A 6,704-nucleotide genomic window follows, 5' to 3' on the forward strand; every position below is an offset into this window, starting at 1 on the left:
AACATACATATTTCACTTAAAGCAAAATCCATTTTCTGTCCGGAATCCCAGGATTTTATATTAATTTCTTACCTCAAAACCATTCTGTGTTGTATCATTTTTATATATTATCTTTATGCTATTTTCTTACTAAAACTCTTTCTTGGGAATATATTTTTATTTTTGAAACCTTGATAATTTTTTCCTTAGCTTCTTGGAAAGGCAATCTTAAAAGGAGTTTTAAAATACTACATTTATGTACTCCATTTTACATGAAGTGATCTGAAAACTTTTTTTTAAAGCAGAGTGTATATCTACACATACACACACACACACACACACACACACACACACACACACATGCACACACACAAAATTGTGCTCTGTAAAGGCCAAATAAGCAAATTCAAAGGGGCTGTGGTTAGAATCTTTAGGTTTTTAATGGTTGTAACTAAACTTTGCCATTCAGTTACAAATATAGTATTACTTTTGATTTAAACTTTGGTGTGAAGTTAAAACTCTCTGACATTTGGTCTATGTACTTGGCCTTTTCTTCCATAATAAATTTCCTTCAAAGTTTTAGGTATCAGATTGGATGATTCTGACAGTTTCTAAGTATATCTGGTCTAAACCTGCATTCACTGACTGTAATACATATGTAAGATGAATTTATATGCACTGAGATCACTGTTAAGACACTCTTGAGAAAAATTACACCTACTACCTGATTCCCATGACCTCTAAAACTAACCAGCAGACCTCAGTGGCACTCTGTATTTGAGAAAAAAATTATCAGTTTAGAGCAATATCCAAAAAATTCTAAAATTGGTTTATTTCTCTTTCTCTAAAGCCCTGTTACCCAAAGATTCTTTGGTCCTTTTAGGAAAGGTTAGGAATGAGATTTATAATATGTGCATATTTGTAGTGTGATTGGAAAATCTTTTCTGGAGATCATATGACTTTCTCTTAAGAGGTGATGAATCTGGAGGCACCTGGGTGGCTCAGTTGGTTGAGCATCTGACTTCAGCTCAGGTCATGATCTCAAGGTTAGTGAGTTCAATCCTCACATTAGGCTCACTGTTATCAACCTGTCAGCAAGAGCTCACTTCAGATCCTCTGTCCTCCTCTCTCTGCCCCTTGACTGCTTGTGCTCTCCCAAAAATAAATAAATATTGAAAAAAAAGGTGATGAATCTGTGTGCTTACTCATGTTCGGGAATTGGAGGATGGATTATTAATTCTCATGGCAACAAAACTATATCTGTTTGAAAGACATCTAGTTTTCTCTGTATAAATGAAATGATCCCTAAGTGCATTATCTAATTATTTTGGTTATTTATACCTCAGCATCACTTAACCACAGCCACAAATCTCTGTTTTTTAAACCTGAGACCTGATTTATCTCTGGAAATTATATGCTACTATATGGCTTCTTGCAATCTCATAGCATACCATTTCTAATAAAGTCAAGGAGTGGATATAAATGGTAGCATCTTCTGCCTTATTTCAGTCTTCTGTAGGTAGAAATTTCATTGCTAGTGCTTTCCTCAAAAGTTTCTCAATAACATGGTCCAGGTGTCTTTGAGGAGATATTTACAGGTATATGATAAGATCACATGATAAATTCCCTCCACCTTCCCATTGTATAAGCCATTTTCTCTGAATAAGTAATGTTTAGGGACACCCTGGATGGCTCAGTCAGCTAAGCTTCCTACTCTGAATTTTGACTTAGGCATAGTTTGGATCCCGAGTGGGGCTCTGCACTAACAGTGTGAAGCCTGCTTGGGATTCTCTCCCTCTCTCTCTCTCTCTCTCTCTCTCTCTCTCTCTCTTGCTCTCAGCCTTGCTTTCTCAAAACAAATAAATAAACTTAAAAAAATGATAAATAAAATAGGTAATGTTTAGTTGTCTGAGCCATGTTGGTGGTCTGAAAGGAGGTGCAGGGCTGGACGAAAAATGAAGACAATTCTGCAGCAGCAGTAGTGGTATTATTAGGACAAGGAGCAGCTTATGGACATACTAGCCAAACAGATGCTCACTAAGAAGTTCACGGTCTGGGACCAGATGAATTCTGACCACCACACAAGGACCATGCAAGATAGGTATATGGAAGTCAGTGGGAACCTGCAGGAAATGTATGACAAGGTGGGTTAAGAAAGGAGAAACTCAATGCCATTTCAAGACCCAATGAATCTGCCAAATTTTATAATAGACTCAAGCAAACAAAAAATTTTCACCAGAAACACCCAAATGAGATCTGTGTGCCAATGTCAGTGGAGTTTGAGGAGCTTCTGAAGGCTGGAGAGAATCCAAGTGAAGAAGCAGGAAGGTTGGAGGAGTTCACAGATGAAAAGGGATGCTGTGGTTACCTTGACCTCCATGACTGTTATCTCAAAGACATTAACCTGAAGCCCTCGGAAAAGCTGGATTATCATGTACCTGTCAATCTTTGACCAGTCGTTTGACATTTCTAAATAAAGGAAGAATACTGAATATAAGAGATACTTTGAAATGTTGCCTGTGTACCTTCAAGATTATACAGACTGAGTGAAGCCCCTCGAAGATCAGAACAAAGTTTTGGAGTAAGTTTGAGAAGTGAGAGAATGGTACCTTCCCTGAATGGCCAAAAGAGATAAGCAGTGCCCTGACCCATGCTGGAACCTATTGTGACCTTTCTGCATTCTCTTTAAGCTTTAGGCTTGAAGTGTGGTGGGACCTAAGAAGAGCATGGCCAGAGGCTATTCCACACCAGACGAAAGCCCTTGGAGTCACTTGACACCTCTCTGTTTGGCAAAAATCCCAAGTCAAAAGGCACCAAATGAGATACTGAGAAGGACAAAGACACTGCCGTCCTAGAAGCCCAGATCTACAAATACGTAGAGATTGTTGGGGAACAGTGACATCTCATTCATGAAAACGTACATAACAAACAGGCAAAGATGGGGAAGATTGAGAAGTAAAAAGGAAAAGTATATCAGTGAGGATGAAAGTGAAGACAAAGAGAATGAGATCATTTCCAGCCCCAAAACCTGCCTCTTGGCTGGCACGGCAAACCCATTTCCTACTGGTTGTATTAGGTTCATGGTCTAAACTACAACCACGAGTTTTGTGGAAATTACACCTACCGAGGTCCCGAGGCCTTCTAGCAGCACCGTGCTGACTGGTGTCGTGCTCAAGGCATGAGGTGCTTGGGCATCCCAAACATTGTCCCCTTTGCTGATGTGACACAGATTGAAGACGATGTCTCCTTGTGGGCCACACTGAAACTGAAGAAGGCATTAGAATGATGGCAGCCTGACACTGAGGAAGAATTCACAGTGGAACATTGTGAATAAGAAGACATATGAGGATCTGAAAAGACAAGGACTGCTCTAGTGTTTAAGGATGTATCTTAGCTTTGGGGCTTGCCTGGACTTACCTAACATCTGCTTTTTCTATTTCTCCCGACCAAATGCATCTAAAGATTCTGCTACTTAGTCTTACAGTCTAGCATGCATCTTGGACAATCAAGGCATGCTGGCAGATTGAAGAGTTGAGATGTGTTTTTTCTCTGTTTTATATTAAAAGATACTGTTAGAAAATTTAAAATATAAAAGAAAAACAGGTAATGTTTGATACCTCAGCTTCATTAGGGAATCCCTTTAGAGTGTTTGTAGTCAACTAATCAAGCAAGGAGCTGGACAAATTACATATTGATTTAGTATTTTTGGTATGTGAACTTATGCTGATAAAGCACCACATCTAAAATTATGTATCCCCTTTCTTGTTCCGTTATCCTGCCTTCTGAAAATTGGTGAAATTAGTGCATATATCATAAGGTTATTACAAACATTACATGAGTTAATTTTTGTTTTTTTTTTCAAGTTTATTTATTTTGGTAGAGAGAGAGCGCGAGAGCAAGAGAAAGAACCAGCGGGGGAGGGGCAGAAAGAGAGCAGGACAGAGTACCATCCCAAGCAGGCTCTGTGCTGAGCGCAGAGAGCCCAATGCAGGGCTCCAACTCATAAACTGTGAGATCATGACCTGAGCTGAAGTCAGACGCTCAACTGACTGAGCCATCTAGGTGCCCCAGATGAGTTAATATTTGTAAAGCTCTGATAAAACTGTCATATTATTGCTAGGTAATTGTTTGTTAAACAAAAATTTATAGAGGATATAAAAGCCCTTTAGCAATTGACTTCTTTTGTTCTTTGTCCTTTTGATCTCAGATTTTTCCTGGATGCTTTTCTAATTTTTTTCTTTCAATTAAACACATTCACAGTTAAGAAAAAAAAATAACCAAAAGCTCTCTCTGGAAAAAGGATTATGAAAGTGCTATTCTTTTATTCATTTAACACTTTCTTACAACTACTATGAGTTTGTAACAAAGTTATATGCAAATACAAAGCCTTATCTTTCAGGAGCTTCAGAAGAAAGGACCAAATTAGAACACAACACAATAAACATTAAATAATAACAACAATAAAAATGATCAACCAAGAAAAATGATGTTTGTGTCTTGGAAGAAAATATCAAGAACGGATTTATACTGAATATGACATTTATCCTAGATTGTGTGTGAGAAAGAAGATACTAAATGAGAAGAGTTAGACAATTCAATTTGGAGCATATGTTGTATAGGAATGTGTAGAAATCAGAGAACTGAAACCAAGTTGAATATTCTTTGAATATTTAAATATTTCCCATGTAGTGCCTATGATACCAATTTTAATTACATACATAAATATAATCAGCTGCAAGTAATGGAAGCTAAACTTTTAGTCAACTAGAGTGATAAGAGGTTTATTTTGTATCTCATATCACAGTATAAATATATGGAAGCTGGAATTGGTAGCTGTCAAAAATCTTTTTATTAACCAGTTTATTTCTGTCTTTCTATTCTCCCAATCTTAGAATATGGACTTTATTCTTCATTTGTGTTGTCTTGTGAATGTACTGAAGTTTGCTAAATCTATAGATTATTTTTTATCTAAATTTTTTAAAATGTTTATTTATTTTTGAGAGAGAAAGACAGAGTGCGAGTGGGGAAGGGGCAGAGAGACAGGGAGACACAGAATCCAAAGCAGGTTCCAGGCTCTGAGCTGTCAGCACAGAGTCCGACTCGGGGCTGGAACTCACCAGCCATGAGATCATGACCTGAGCCCAAGTCAGCCATTTAACCGACCGAGCCACCCAGGTACCCCAAAATCTATAGATTCTTATTCCAAGAAAATACAGAAAAAAAGAACATAAGAACAGTACCAGACACATCTATAACCTTTTATAAAATATGATTATCAGTAAAATAGTTTTTATTCTCCCCTGCCTTTAATTTAGAACCATAGTGTTGTCTCAACCCCAAGTTATCTTACAAATATTTCCCCCAGTTACTTGGCAGTATTCCACTTACATTTCATTGGTTAAAACAGAATACACGTCGCTAACTACAGGGAACCTTGGTAAATCATTATTTAGCTGAGCACTGCTTCCCCAACCAAAAATAGGAAGAAAGGAGGGAATATTGGATACCAATTGTCATGCTATACTTCAATTTTTGCTAACAAATATATGAGCTTGTTGACAATACCAAAAAGTGATTTTCTCTCAATAAGACAATTTCCTTGTCTTTTAATGAATGCTTCCATTGACTTCATGGCTCTACCTTCAATTATAGATTACAACAGTTTGCTTAATATGTGGGACTCACTGCTCTGTAATTCAGAGGATTCAAGTTAAATATCTTATTATAGACAGAAACAATATTGATGAATCATCCATCCTTCAGTTCAGTGTGCATCCTAAATGCCAGGCTATAAATTTGAAACAACAGGCATTCAATTTCAACTAAATTATTTAAAAATTATTGACTGTGCTATAACATCTCCATTATATTTATATATCTTTTACTAATCAAATCTATTATATCTGTAGCTGTGTTAGTTATTGGTTTCCAACTGCCTCTTTCAGCAATGAAAAGCAAGGTTAAAACTTCTCATCCATTGCTTTGAATTTTTCAGAAAATCTTATACATTTGTCAATCATAAAAATAATCCTTTAGAAAATATCCCCCAATATTTATATCACTCACTTATCAGTGAAATGTCTTCAGGTTTAGAAGCACATGTGAAATACCTGGACTGTAAATCATATGCCTGTACTTATATTGAAATGCCGTATATCTTACAAAACAAAATAATAAAAAATAATGAAATTTCCCTACTAAGCTAACACACGCTAATGAAGAGTTTATCACTCTTAAGAAGAATGCAAGTTTTTAAATAGCCTTTCTTCCAAAATTAAATTTTTATTGCTTTATTGTTAAATATATAGTCACAATTTTTCCCTTGTCATGAGCTGACAAAGAGAATGTACATATAAGTACAGAAGCTCAGGTCTTCACTCACCTGCTGTGTTTCCAATCTTACTGTTCTTAATTATTATTTCTTGAAAAAATCCTTTTAAATTTATGGACAACAATATAATATAATCTACATATCCCTTGTGCCCACTTATAGATAAACTATAAGTTTTCATATATCTCTGAAATCTATGAGAAAATAAGGATGATAATGACAACCACTATTCACTGAAGAATTAGTTATATTTTAGAAAGTTAGATGATAGATAAACATAGAGATATTAATATCAGTACATAAATGGATATATAGGCATAGATAAATATATATTTTAGGTGTCTTGTTTAGCTAATAATAAGGTGGACTTGATCTTTTTTTAAATTCCCATGTA

The 6,704-nt window shown here is 36.0% G+C and overlaps 1 pseudogene; it reads left to right on the forward strand.

Annotated features, from left to right (window-relative positions):
* The first annotated feature begins 1,934 nt into the window (after positions 1-1,934).
* LOC115511513 lies at positions 1,935-3,353 on the forward strand (annotated as a pseudogene).
* Positions 3,354-6,704: the final 3,351 nt, after the last annotated feature.

Source organism: Lynx canadensis, chromosome B1, assembly GCF_007474595.2.
Source record: "Lynx canadensis isolate LIC74 chromosome B1, mLynCan4.pri.v2, whole genome shotgun sequence".
Classification (NCBI taxonomy): Eukaryota; Metazoa; Chordata; class Mammalia; order Carnivora; family Felidae; genus Lynx; species Lynx canadensis.